This window comes from Schistocerca americana, chromosome 5 (genome assembly GCF_021461395.2).
Source record: "Schistocerca americana isolate TAMUIC-IGC-003095 chromosome 5, iqSchAmer2.1, whole genome shotgun sequence".
NCBI classification, from domain to species: Eukaryota; Metazoa; Arthropoda; class Insecta; order Orthoptera; family Acrididae; genus Schistocerca; species Schistocerca americana.
In genome coordinates, this window is record NC_060123.1 from 246,508,274 (window position 1) to 246,523,824 (window position 15,551).

The 15,551-nt window shown below is 40.6% G+C and overlaps 1 protein-coding gene across 3 annotated transcripts in view; it reads left to right on the forward strand.

The window, feature by feature from the left end:
- LOC124615731 (trafficking protein particle complex subunit 8) overlaps positions 1–15,551 on the forward strand; it is a 283,551-nt gene that overhangs the window by 97,417 nt on the left and 170,583 nt on the right. The gene's annotated exons all lie outside the window — the stretch shown is intronic.

Here is a 15,551-nt window from a genome sequence, read left to right on the forward strand (position 1 = left end):
CTAATCTTGAGCCCAGTTGACACTGGTCCTGTTCCGGACAGCCTTGTCTCAGCTGGTGCCGACCCGTCCTCCGTCACCTTGGTCATTGTCAAGCCTATTGCAGGTGGTCTTTGCCCCATCTTCTCAAGTTTTGTGGCCACAATCCCTGCCATCACTGCAGCCAACCCTGTGGCCGACTAGTCGCCCATTGCTTAGGCACTGTTGGTTTCTTCTTGCACCTCATTTCCTCTGCCTCTTGGGCACACTGTGCATACACTCTCAGGGGACTTCTGCCTTACATTTGATGCTGCTCCCTTCTTTGGCTGTGCTGGTCACAGTCTACTCCTCTCTGTCGCTGTGCTTTTGTTTTGGCATTCGTGGAAATTTCACTGCAAATCTGGGCCAATGGAGGGCTGTGCCCTGTCATTACTCACCCTCCTCCTTTCACCCTGCCACCGGTGGCTGGATGATCTTTCCCTATGCTGTCTCTCTGTCTACATTTACATCTACATCGATGTATTTCACTGTCTCTCTCGCCCCAATTCTGCTATAATACAAAACGTGCTGCCCTTCTTTGAACTTTTCCGTTGTACTTCATCACTCCTACCTGGGGCCCTATTCTATATCATTCATACCGATCGGTGCAGTAGGTTAGTCTTGGTAGTGACGTCATTTTTGGTTCTTTATTCAAATTTCGTATTCAGCAAGCTTCTAAAGCCTGTTACCGAACGGTACTCTCTCTGATTTTTTGACAACTGTACCAAGAGTTTTTGGATTTCAGTATGGCCCTATCGTTCAGTTAGCTGTGATTTATTTAAATGTATAATTTTTTATTTTAAACATATTTAGCGGTTGTAGCTTTGGATTTAGTGATTGTGGTACTAAAGAATCACCACAGGACGCACCTGGTTCGTGAGTGAGTTCGTAATAGACCCTTTATTAGAAATATGGTTAGGTTAGGTTTTTACTGTGAATGATTACAACATCAAAAAAAAAAAAAAAAGTTTTTGGTCAATATTCTCTCAAAATACTTGTTATTTTTATGCAATTGAGAGTTTAAAGATCATTAAATACCAAGACATTGGCTCTGCTTATGTATATTACATGAGTGTTGGCTGAAATTACTAGTGATTTCACATACTCTTTTCCACAAATAGTTAATATGTTAACTATCAAAACATGTTTAAAATTTTTAAGTAACAATGCAAAGAAATTTTGTGAAGTCTGATAGAGGAAACCTTCTATAATCTCGTGCATTTACAGCTTACAGCCACATCATTTGGCAACGAAGTTAGCCTGCGTCTCTCTCAAATGGAATTACATAGATTAAAACACCGACATTATGCAAATTGTAGTAGTGAAGTTGGTAAGGCGAGGAATTACTGTGGCAAGGTGTAGGTTCGTATACTGCTGGCTACAAAAATATTTTTTTTCCTTTTCGTGTTTGCAACATATTCTGAGACTTCGTTAATCATCAAAGTTAAGCATTTTTCTGAAATATTCATTGTAATTTATAAATAAGAGTGAACTTTCTCAGTAACGGATCGGTTTGGTACGTGAGTGCACCAAACAGTCTTGTTTCCGAAACAGAGCTCCAACTTTATTCAGTAAGCAATTCAAAAGCGGTGCCAAACAGTCCTAGTGAACCGAAACACAGTTGTCAGTTCTCCTCTCGTCAACCAATGAAAAGCAATCTGACTCAGATCTGCGCACGCGCACTGCATCGCCACAGTGGCACAAACTCGAAGCGGCTAGCAGCCATCTCAGGCATACCATTCTTCACAGTACCAAAAAGTGTGGTTAGAGTATGTAATACTGTTCAGATTTCACTGACTGTGGGCTTGCATGAATGCATGATAACAATAGAAATTGACTGTGTTCTGGAAACTTTCGTAAATGTCACATTGTCATTTTATTCTCATTTACATCGATGCCTTGTTTTGGATTTTACGTTTTGTAATAAGTGTTAGAAATGGAGTGTAGTACCACATTGTACAAATACATCTATAGAAACACTTGGAAAATTTGTCATTTTTTTTCTGTTTTCCATCATTCCTTAGTTGCTTCAAAATTCATGGAGGTACATTCTGTCTATGCAACTAATTAAAGGCATTTTGTTTATTGCCATACGTATTTTGCTTCCTGTATTCGTGATGATGCTTCACAAATAAAAGAAGCAAAACATGTATGGGAATAAATTGCCTTCAATTATTTGCATAGACAGAACACCTCTCCATGAACCGAAAAATTGTTTAAGAGAGTGTCAAAGAATATGATGATGCATAGAATATGGTTGTAGCTCACTCCTAGTATTCCAGATGATGAAGTAACCTACTTCCCTACATGATACATCAACGATTTGGTTCATAAAAACAAAATTGTAAAAAAATCGCCTTTTCAAGGGCGTGTGGCTAGTGCAGCTATAGAAGTTTGTTGTAGTTTATAACATACACCTGATGAACCAAAATGTTTCATATATGGTGGTGTAGTCTGAAAATAGCTGGCCACTGTGGCCGAGCGGTTCTAGGCGTTTCAGTCTGGAACCGTGCTGCTGCTACGGTCGCAGGTTTGAATCCTGCCTCGGACACGGATGTGTGTGATGTCCTTAGGTTAGTTAGGTTTAAGTAGTTCCACGTCTAGGGGACTGATGACCTCAGATGCTAAGTCCCATAGTGCTTAGAGCCATTTCAACCATTTTTTTAGTATGAAAATATTATGGCACGAACCTTTTAGCTCTGTTTACTGTTGTCAGTGATTTGATCACAGATAAGAATATAAAGACAATTGCTGCTAGTTTCATTTGCAGTAATTTACATTGTGCCCTTAGATTCCTGTGTGACCACACACTCGGAAATAGCTACGTATTCCAAAAAAAAAAAATGGTGAATTATTTTTGACACGAAGTAGTATAAATGTCACTGTCAGTTGTTTCACACACAGTAATTTCATCTTTCATTTCTTGAACGTATGGAAGTCACAAAATCGGAGATACTCGTTACTGAGAAAGGGCACTCTTATGTGTAAATTACAATGAATATTTCAGAAAAATGCTTAACTTTGATGATTAACGAAGTCTCATAATGCATTGCAAACACAAGGAGGACAAAAAATATTTTCGTGTACAGCATACGAACCTACGTCCTTTGCCACAGCAGTTTGTCACTTTACCAACTTTGCTGCTACAGCTTGCATGCTACTGATGCTTTATTTTATGTAATTCCAGTAGAGGGAGACACAGGCTGACTTTGTTGCCAAATGATGTGGTCGTAAGCCATAAAGACATAAAATTTTGGAAGGTTTCGTCTATCAGGGTTCACAAAATTTCTTTGCATTGTTACTTAAAAGCACTCAACACTTCATGCAAGTAAAGAGCTAGTTGTGTTTCACAAGAACAATGTTTTCTAAATCCGTGTTGACTGTGTGTCAATAGACCATATTCTTCAAGGTAATTCATAATGTTTGAACACAATATATGTTTCAAAATCCTGCTACCTATTGACTTTAATGATACGGGCCTGCAATTTAGTGGATTACTCCTACTACCTTTCTTGGAGATTGCTGTGACCCGTGCAAATTTCCTGTCTTTGTACACAGATTTTTCTTCGAGCGAACAGTTGTATATGATTGTTAAGTTTGGAGCTAATGCATCAGCATACTGTAAAAGGAACCTATTGGTATACAGTCTGTACCAGAAGACTTGCTTTTCGTTAGGTGATTTGTGCTTCACTACTCCAAGGCTATCTACTTCTATGTTACTCATGTTGGCAGCTGTTCTTGATTCGAATTCTGGAATATTTACTTCATCATCTTTTGTGATGGCATTTTGGAAGGCTGTGTTTAGTAACTCTGCTTTGGCACCACTGTGTTTGGTGGTATCTCCATTGCTATTGCCCAGAGAAGGCATTCACTGTGTCTTGCTGCTAGCATACTTCACATACGACCAGAATGTCTTTGGATTTCTGCCAGCTTTTGAGACAAAGTTTCATTGTGGAAACTATTATAAGCATCTCACATTGAAGTCCGCACTAAATTTCAACTTCTACAAAAGATCGCCAGTCTTGGAGAATTTGCATCTGTTTAAATTTGGCATGTTTTTATTGTTGTTTCTGTTACAGTGTTCTGACCCGTTTTGTGTACTATGGGGGATCAGCTCCATCATTTGTTAATTTATTTGGTATAAATCTCTCAATTTCTGCTAGTACTATTTTTTTTAATTCAAGCCACATCTGATCTACGCTTATTGTTAATTTGAAAGGAATGGAGATTCTCTCTGGAAGGCATCAAGTGAATTTTTATCTGCTTTTCTGAATAGGTATATTTTTTTGTTTATTTTTGGATGATTTGGGGGTTGCAATGTTCACTCTCACTATGGCAACCCGGTGTTCACTAATCCCTGTATCCATTTTGATGCTCATTATTAACTCAGGATTATTTGTTGTTAAGAGGTCAAGTGTGTTTTTTACAACCATTTACTATCTGTATGGGCTCATGAACTAACTGCTTGAAATAATTTTCAGAGAATGCATTTAGCACAATTTTGGATGTTGTTTTATGCATACCTCTGGAATTAAACATGTATTTTCGCCAACATATTGAGATTAAATTAGTCAGGTACATGTTTGAAATCAAACTCAAGTTCTCTTTGAACCATTCATCAAATGTGTCATCTGAATTGGGAAGTCAGTAAAATGATCCAATTATTATTTTATTCCGGTTGCCAACAATCTCTGCCTGTACTAACTCACAGGAACTGTCTACTCCAGTTTCGCGACAGGATAAACTACTTCTAACAGCAACAAACATGCTACCATCAGCCATGTTTAGCCCATCCTTTTGAAACAACATTAAGTTATTAGCAGAAATTTCAGCTGAGTTAATCTCCGGCTTTGGACAGCCTTCAGGGCTTATATCGATATGAGCATCAGTGCTTTCTATTAGCACTTGGAGCTCTGGTACTTTCCCAACACTGCTACTACAATTTACAACTGTTATACTGATGATTCCTATATCTACATTCTTCCTGTGTTCGGTCTGCATCCTGTTTGTGTTTTCCTGAGATCCACTAACCTAAAAACCTGCCCAGTCCGTGCCACACAGCCCCTGATACCCGTGTAGCTGCCTCCTGCATATAGTGGACTCCTGACCTATTCAGTGGAACCCAAAACCCAACCATACTGTGGCGCAAGTTGAGGAATCTGCAGCCTACACACTCGCAGAACCATCTGAGCCTCTGATTGAGACCCTCTACTTGGCTGTGTACTGGAGGTCCAAAATAGGCCCTGTCAACTATGCTGCAAATTTTCAGCTCTGCTTTCATCTTGCAAGCAAGACTGGCAGCCTTTACCACTCTTTTTAGCCACTTGAAACCAGAGAGAATCTCTTCTGATCCAAAGTGACACACATCATTGGTACCGACGTGAGCCTTCACCTGCAGTTGGCTGCACTCTGTGTTCTTCATGGCATCCGAAAGGATCCTTTCCCCATCTGGAATGACTCCACCTGGTATGCACATGGAATGCACATTGGCTTTCTTCCCCTTCTTGGCAGCCATGTCCCTAAGGGTCTCCATAAGACGGCTAATGTTGGAGCTCCCAACTATCAATAATCCCACCCTCTGTGATTGACCGGATCTTGCAGGCTGAGAGTTTTCCTCTGAAACAGGACAGGCAACGGCATCTGGCTGAGCAACAGTGTCAGTCACAGGCAGCACCTGGAACCTGTTTGTCAGACTAACCAGGAAGGTTAGAAAGTTTTTCACTGCCTGCTATGCCCGGAGGTGACCTGCCACTCGAACACAAGTGAGGGGATCAACCTCAGTGCAAGCAGTAACTGGGCTGGCCAGCAGTGAGGACCAATTGGAGGACTCGGACATGCTGGACATCCATTGAATCCCCTCGGCCGGCCAACAACAGTGGTGCCTATCCACTGCAGCTTCAAGCTGTTAGCCGACACCATCACAGCCTGGAGCTGAGAGCGAAGTGTTACCATCTCGGCTCACATCCGCACACAACAATCATAGTCCCTGTCCATACAAAAAGACCGTGGAAAACTAAACTACCGAGATAGGTTATCAGTACGTGCTGCAGAACTCTACAGTAGATCCTGACGAAAATGCAGGAACTGTGTCTAATAAATTAGATTAATACACAGAGATTCAATATCCTAACTACCGAAGCACTCTGGTGAAACTAAATAACCCGCCCCTGATTAGGAACTTGTAATGGGTCACAAAATCGGTATACTTTCCGACACAAATGAAAACATGAGAACTGAGGCTATTAGATATTAAATTAACACACAGAAACTCAAGAAACTAAACTATTAATGCACATGGATGATATTATAGAATTTGCTCCAGGTTAGGAATTTATAAAAGTCACAAAATCGGTTACTTCGCTGTTACTGTGTCTGTCTCTGCTGGCTGCTGCTACCTGACTGGATGACTAACACCAACAAGCAGCCACTAGCTTAAAAAGAACAAACAAATGACTATTGACTCACGCTATGGGACTCTACTATAGACCCTGATGAAAACGCAGGAACTGTGTCTAATAAATTAGATTAATGCACAGATTCAAAAATGTAACTACCAAAGCACTAAGGTGAAACTAAATAATTTGCCCCTGATTAGGAACTTGTAATATGTCGCAAAATCAGTTTACTTCCCGACACAAACAAAAATACGAGAACGGTGGCTATTAGATATTAAATTAACATGCAGAAACTTGAGAAATTAAGCTATTGAAGCACACAGGTGATATACAATTCATTCCAGGTTAGGAACTCATAAAAGGCATAGAATTGGTTACTTCCCTGTTTCAGTGTCTGTCTTGGCCAGCTGCTGCTGCCAGTCTGTAGTTTTACAGGTCCCTTATCGAGGTCGCCTTTTGTTGGGCACATCAGATGCTCGCTGGCCTCTTGACAGCATCACCCTCTGGCTGACTGCTGTTGGTTAAATGTTGTTCCCATGGTTCATAGACGCTTGTTGACACCATTGCCAGCACATCATTTCCATGACGCCTTCGGACTGACTATACCTCCTCTTGTAAGAGGAGGGGCATATTGTAAACATCTATGTCTACACTGCATCGTGTACCAGGCATGTATTGTGGGGTGTCACCTGTCGAGGGGGCGTGAGTAAACGGTTCACATCAATGTAACCATTTACAAGCCCAACCTCCTTTGGGAACTGGCAGTGCCAACCTCACTGATAGGTGACATGCCTATTGCATTGAGCATGCTGTTGTCAAAGCACCACTTTCTTACACCATATTGTGTGCCCACTCAGTGCCACAGTGTTATCCCTTTGCTGGACAGTATTTAGGCCACTACTGGACATGCTACAGCCAGTACCCCTCTGGGCTTCCTGCTGGCCACACCAACATTCGTCGCCATAGGCATCTGCCACTGACACTACACCAGACAACTGTCTGCCAATCCCAGGTGTTGTGCCTCGCTACACTTCATCCCACCAGTAAGTGCCATTGTTGAGCCATTGCCTCTGACCTTTGCTGGTGCCCAACATCCCAGAAGCATCATTGTTCCACTTGCTGTTATCGTTGTCGAGCTACACCTATGAGATTTGCTGATGCCCAACGTCCTTGAAGCATGCTCAGAGTAGGTTGGCTTCTACTGGCTGTCATCCTATTCCTCTCTGCTATTATAACTCATGGATTCTGTTGTGTAGGTGTATCCCTGGGAAAGTGTTGGATTGACATTTGGTTTTGAACTTTTGTAATGTGGGCAACATCCATGAACTCTGTATTTGAGATCTGTTTCTTATATAGAGAGTAAACAATTATTGCACATTTCATCGTTAGTCCAAAGCATCTTTCTGCCAGAGGTAGATCCTATTGGATCACGTAGAGCTCGTATGTTTCAGTCTACAGAGTCTTCAGGCACCTCTAATTTTTTTCTGGATGGGCGCATTTTCCTTTTTCAGTACATTGTGTCACTGGTCTGCCACTGACTTCATTCTATGGCGGTACTTCCCATTTGCTGAGTTTTTGTCTGTATGACTTGCTGGTAATAATATTTGTTGGACCTGTATGAGAATTTTCTAAATCCTTTTTGACCTGATGGATCGTGTGTGTGTGTGTGTGTGTGTGTGTGTGTGTGTGTGTGTGTGTGAGAGAGAGAGAGAGAGAGAGAGAGAGAGAGAGAGAGAGAGAGAGAGAATGTATTTATGTAATTTAGAGGTATGTGTGTTTGTATGTAGGTATGCACATGTATTAAAGGTTTTGGAAGACAGCTGTAAATTTATTTTTTTATTTAATGTCTAGTCCGCAACTCGTGGTGTTGCGGTAGCGTTCTTGTTTCCCGAGCACAGGGTCCTCGGTTCGATTCCCAGCAGGGTCAGGGATTTTCACCTGCCCAAAGATTACTGGGTGTTGTTGTCATCTTCATCATCATCGTCATCATTCATCCCCATTACGGTCGGGGGAAGGCAATGGCAAACCACCTCCATTAGGACCTTGCATAGTACGGTGGTGTGAGTCTCTCACATCTATCCCCTGTGCTCTGTCAAGTAGCATGGGACTTCATTTCCATTGCATTTAATCTCTCTTCAGAGAACATCTAACAATTACACTGATATACACACACTTTTAACATGTTACGGAGTCTATGATGACAGTATAAGAAGAATGTTGTTGTGAAATATGAACCAAGCTGTTTGTAACACGTTAAGTGACCGTCACACAATTGCATTGCTATCCAAATACTGCACATACTCAGTTTCCCCCTCATTCCCCCTCAGACAGCACGGTGCATAGTGGGGTTAGAATGCTGCCAGGTGACAGAACTCTGCACGCAAGTGAGAGCACTGCATGTGTAAAGAATTCTTGGCCATTCCCGATTTATGTGATTATCAACATTTCTTGTTTTACAAATATCTCAAGTTTGACTTCAGACTGTTTCTGAAACTTAACAATATAAGGAAAAGATAGATTGCTACTCACTGTAAAGATGAGACACTGAGTTGCAGACAGGCACAATGTGTGTGTGTGTGTGTGTGTGTGTGTGTGTGTGTGTGTGTGTGTTTGTTTTCCTTTCCTTTCCTGAAGAAGGCTTTGGCCGAAAGCTATATGTGTTGGCTGTCTCCAGCTTGTCATTTTTACAGAGTGTAGGAATCTATCTTTTCCTTATATTGTTGTTATTCCAACCTGTTGTTTCCATTGTATTTCTGAAACTTCATTTTCAAGTTTCTCAGTCTTTATTCATTCCTAATTTAGCCTCAGAAATTTTCTTTTGTAATGCAGAGTCCAATTCCTGTTTAAATTTGTCCAATTTTTGTTTGAATTTTTCATTTACCTTTTTTTCTCTCTTCACCAAGTTTTTGTGACTAACAGCTTCTGTTTTTCTCAGTATTAACTGCAATGCGCTGACAGTTTCACATTTTACACATTCTTCCTTTTCCATAACTGATTCTGGTTAAATAGATAACACTTGTTCCATACTCTTTAGAGGAAGCTCCTTTCCATTGTTTTGCACTTTTTTATCCCCCCAAGCCTGAAAGCTGGTCACTCACTTCTTGTTTAATAGTAATTTCTAAACACTACAGGATTCTTAATAGGACAGTGTTCAGAAACAATACTGTCCTGCCAGGACATTGCGCCACTTCTAGTCTCTGCAGAAGTAAACTAATTTTGAAAAATATAAAATATCCCAAGTATTTTTTTTTTTTTCTGATAGTGATAGATTGGTAATTTCACATCACAGTTCCTATAAAAAGTGTCGGAAAACTATTAATTTTATTTAGTAAAGAGATGATTTTCAGTGAATGCTCTCACTTGGTTTCTAAATAAGAACTTTGGAAAATCAGTATGTTCTCGTGTTGCCAAAGTACACTGAGCCAAAACATTATGAACAATGCCCACAACAACATTGGATGCTGCCTGATGCCATTGTGAGCAATGATGCAGCAACAGAAGTATGTATGTGGAGCAGACATGGATGGGAGATTGCCTCAGCAAAAATATGGGCTGCAAATGGGGAAACCCATTGAAGTAAGCAACTTTACAGAGGGCAAATTATTATTGCACAGAACCTGTAAATGAGTATCTCGAAAACAGGGGAGCTGGTCAAATGTGCACTTGCAACTGTCTTGAGAATCTATGGAAAGAAGTAGGACACTGAAACTACCATTAGGCACTAAGTGGTTGGACGTGCACAACTCATCACAGAACATGGTATTTGGAGCCTTGTCTGCTCTGTAAAGTAGGACAGATTGTGATTTGTGACATCTCTGCTGAAAGAGCACAGTGCTGGTGCATGCCCAAGTGTTTCGGAGCACACTGTTCATCATGTATTGTCGAACATGGAGCTCCACAGCAGACCACCCCAATGTGTTTATATTTTGACCCAATGGCATTGTCGATTATGATTGCATTGGGTACAGGACCATCAGCATTCAACCGTTGATCAATGGAAACGTTTTGGCTCTTCATGTGAATCGCATTTTTGCCACACTAGGTCGATTGTCATCTCCACAAATGCTGTCATTGAGGTGAACCGTGGCTCGAAACGTGCAGCACACCATGAATGCTGGCTGGTGGAGCAGTATTATGCTATGGGAGTCATCCCCCTGTGCTTGCATGGGACCTGTGGTGGTAACTGAAGACACACTGACAGCTGCGAACTACTTGCATCCCTTCGTGCTTGATGTCTTCCCCAATGGTGTTGCTATCTTTCAGCAATATAATTGTCTGTGTCTCAGATGTCTGAGTCAGAAGCGTGCTACAGTGATTTGAGGAGCATTATACTGAACTCGTGTTGATGTCTCGGTGACCAAATTGTGGAAATGTAATTCCTGTGGAATTCATCTGCATCACTATTGGTGCCGTCACAATGTACACAAATCAATGGGCCAATATTTATGCGAATTATGTGACCTGGACATAGACAACTCATGCCACATACCTCCAAAAACCTACCAACAAACTGTTGGATCCCTGATATGCAGAATCAGGGATGTATTTCGTTCCAAAGTTGGAGAAACAAGCTATTAAGCAGGTGGTCATAATATTTTGGCTCATCAGTGTACATTTATCTGGGACTGACTGTAAGGAACTACTTTGGAACTTTCATACATGCATAGCCACACATAAAAATACACAAAAAATGACATAGAAAATCACTTTTAAAAACATAATTTCCAGTGTTCCAGAAAAAAAAAATTGTTAAAACTTGATGTAGCGATGATCAGAGTTACGTTGTTATTCATCTGATGGAAAGTAATGCACATTTTTACATATTTTTGATCTGCTTTAATATTAATGACTAATTTATGGACCTCATTGTTGTTGAGAAATAATTTACATTGCAGGTTATGTAAGACTTTGTCACAGTTGTAGTCTCACTGCTCAAAATACGAGGAATGAGGCACAGTTATTGTTGCTGAATGAGCCCACTGTATTAATAAGAACACTGTTACTTTCAAACAATGGAAAATCCACATAGGAATATAACAATGTAGGCAAAGGTATATTACTACTTACCATAAAGAAGACATGTTAAGTTCCAGGCAGGCACAATTAAGACACTTACATAAAGCTTCCAGCCACAGCTTTCATCAGGGAAAGAGAAACACACACATGCAAGCACACTTGACATAAACATGACTGCCAGCTCCAGCAGCTCAGGCCAGAATGCAACTATCATGTGTGATTGCAGCAGTAATCTGCAGGGGGCAGGGAAGGAATAGGAGTGTTGTACATGTGGGGGACAGAGCAATATTGTCTGACAGAGAGTACAGGGACTAGAATGCTAACAGGTACAGTTTCAGGAGTTTGTGGGGTAGGGAGGTGGGGAAAAAAGAAGTGAAAAGGAGAGGAGTGGGGAAAGAATGGCAGGTCCATTGACAGAGGTGGCAAACAAAGAGAATGCCAGATGAGAATCATTTCTTCCTCATTCTCATCTCCCAGTCTCTTTGTCTGCTGCCTCTGCCAACACACCCACCCATCTTTTCCCGCTCCTCTCCTTTTTGCTCCTTTTTTCTCTACCTCCCAACCCCACAACTTCCTAATGCCATACCCCTTGGCACTCTAGTCCGTGCACACTCCGCCAGACAGTGTTCCTCTGTCCCCCCACCTGTGCACTACTATCCTTTCCAGATTGCTGCTGCCATCCCACATGATAGTTGCATTCTGGCCTGAGCTGCTGGAGTTGGCAGTTATGTGTCTGAGGTGTTCTTGCTTGTGTGTATGGCTGGTGTGTTTCTCTGTTTCTCTTTTGCAGATGAAGGCTGTGACCGAAAGCTTTGTGTAAGTGTCTTCTAATTGTGCCATCTGCAACTTACGATGTCTTCTATATTGGTTACATTTATAATTGTTACTCTGTAGTTACTTCAAAACAATCGCTGAATAATTATGCGAAGCTGGTATCTGTATAGGTATCATTGGTAATCCTGCAGCTCTCGAAGAATGAAGTTATAATGAAATCTAGACCTTTTGCTGCTTACAGGCATTGGTAAATGCAGTGCAATGCACCAAAGTGTCCATGATTTAATTATGTATAGTTATGATTATTTTCATAAAGTTGTGTAGTGTTATACCAGGTGGCAGTTTATTGGTCAGTATATAAATGCCCCACTGTAGCCTCCCACCCCCTGGTCTACCTCTCTCTGTAGCAGAGTGGTTAGCGTGGCTGACTGCCAGGCATAGGACCTGAGTTTGATTCCCAGTACAGTCAGGGAGTTTTCCTTGGTGGGAGGACTGGAACAAAATGTACTCAAACTCAGGGCACCAGTTGAGGGTCTACTTCACAGAGTAGTAGTGGCTCCATGCCACATCAGCTGACAATAGCTAGGATAGTGGTGTGCTGACCCCATCCCCATCCATACCAGAGATGTACAAGTTCTCTTTCCAGCCCGTCTGCCCCTGTCTTCGCTGCAACCATTTAAGCAGCTCTTTTTGTCGTGATGGAGACAGAAGAGTACACGTGTACCGAACCACAGTGGGTAAAGTGGACCAACTTGGATTTCCGCAATCCTGGCAAGATTCATGGGACCTGTTCAGCCTGCTACACCTGACAACCGGTTGCGCTATCAATCCATTGTGGCTTGTCAGGTATATGTTTGCATGGGTAGTTTCATTTCAGCTCATTTATCATATTGGTGGCAGCAGTAAAGTGAGCAAACCAAACCTAAAATTGAAGAGAAATTAGGATTTGGGGAAAATATACCAGTTGCAAAACAGAACCCTAGTCCAGTAAGGGAAAGGTTTTCATGTGTTTGAGGCAACTTCAAATAAATTGGTATGGGTTGTGCAGTGCAAATTGTATGAGGCATTACTAAACATTGTCAGAAACCTGGAGTATATCAAAGCATGTTTTAAATTTGATCAGCAGTTTCCTCACTTTAAATATTTTGAAACTGAACAATGGCTTAGTGGCTGACAAATGTGTGGAAATGTATGCTAAGGACTTAAGGCCATTTAGCAGTATATACGCTTTCTAAATTTAGGGCAAACATTGACTGAAACAGGAAAAAAAAAAATAGGTCAGTGGACATAAAAAACTTCGTTTGGTGGTATGCGATGTAGTGCAAAGAAAGCTTAGTGTGAAAGAAAAGCTTCTTCTTTCAGATACGCAGTTTTTTTAATTTAAACTGAAAAACAAACGTCATGTTTGCTAAAATGCTTTTAGGGAATTTAGAATTAACTGTTTTTCAATGACCTTGCAGTGCAAATACTGGGAAAAGTAATTAAAATTGTTATACCTGGGTCATATTTGGCTGAAACACGCTGAGGCTACAGAAACTAGACTTCCAAAACTTTACTTCAATTGGTGTTGCTGTGTGATAAACATCTTCAATTTCTTAGGTGCAAAGAACCTCGGCTTTCAGAGACAATTCTGCTTACTACAGGAAAGATGTACGGTATTGTGGTTGACCTGATGATGGTTTGAATTCAGAACAGTCAGTAGCAATCAAAATAGGGTGAATTTACAGAGAAAACTGTTCATATCGAAATAACTAAGCAAGCATGAAATATGGTGAAAAGGAAGAAAAGGGTGAATAAAAACCTCCATTTTCTGGCCTATACAATGACCCAAAATAAATATATACTTCATTGACCCTCATCTTGTGATACTCAGGTAAAAAAGACTTTCCATCAACTTCTGAACCCTATTTATAACACTGAAAAAATACAGGATAAACTGCTACATAGCATAGCACAGTGGGAAGAAGGGCAGGCAAGCTTCCTTTAGCCTGCTTGTGTTAGGCATAGTTAGGCTTAGGTGCGAGTAACACAATCTGCCCATTCTGCTGCTATCATGCAGCAGCTTGCCCACCCGGCTAACAGGCAAGCATGGGTATATCAAAACAGTAATTTGTACACCTCTGGTCCTTACCATTTCCAATGACGCCATTGGTAAAGGCCGACTTAGCGGCTGATCTGTATCGATGGGGCCATCTGGGCCTGTGTGCGGAGGTTTTATCCCCACTGAACAAAATTGAGGTAAAACTCATAAAATTCTCATAGGCAACATGTTGTACCTTTAAAGAGTATGTACTATTTTACTACTAAAGAGACAAAATGTAAGGCTAGAAGTATGTCAGATTTAAATACTTACTGAAAAGAGGGATACAAGAAAGTGTTAAATGCAGGAGGAGAAATTCTAGATGATGTGAACTTAATGTTTCATTTTGCAACAACTCATCTTACTACTACTCACAGCAATCAAGGTGCGTTGTGTAAATATTAAGGAACAAGTACTGTTAAACCAATGTGAGAATTACTGTAATGGCGTCAGCAATTAAAGGAGATGTTGGATTTTAACCTCGGTAATACTTTGAGAATGAAAACATGTTTCAAGTAGGCTGCATTGTTCGTATTATCCGTGGAATTGGCCAATTTCAACTTTGGGTCATTTTCAAGCACGTGTAATACATTCAGAGATAGTGATACTGGTTTATACCTAAATTTTATTCAAGCTCTCGCATATACGTATACTTTATAACTCAAGATACTTACTTACCTTAAGCTTCCAGTTTCATTGTAATACATCGCTGGTACATGTGGTCATGCATACATGATATTTCTGTGCATATGTGGCACAAAAACAATACAGTAGTGCAGATGATTATGTTAATTAGCCAACATAACCTGAAAACTGCCCTATTGTTTTATACAAATGTAACATTCATTGTCATATTAACACCACTAAAAAATATGCTGGACATCCTTATGGTGCATATTAGTCAAATAAAATGTCCATTAGTAAATTATTAATGAGGGAACAGAATAATTTACATCGAGATAAACATTTGTGTATAATACACTAAGTTGAAGTTCTAGTACATTGTGCATACGTAAAGTATTCAAATTCCATCTCTGCCTTATATAGTGCTACAGTGCTGTAAGATAAACAGTATATAAATCTTTCTAGTGCACAAAGCACATAGTTTTAATATATGTAGGTAGGGAAGGTAAATTGTTAAATTATTTACAATAAAAAGACAAGTAGACTGAAACAAATTGCAGGAATGGAGGGTGACCCTTATGGGATGCTCCAGAAAGGATGATCACTTCTAAAATTTATGCAAGTACCACACAGTTCTACCAAATTGA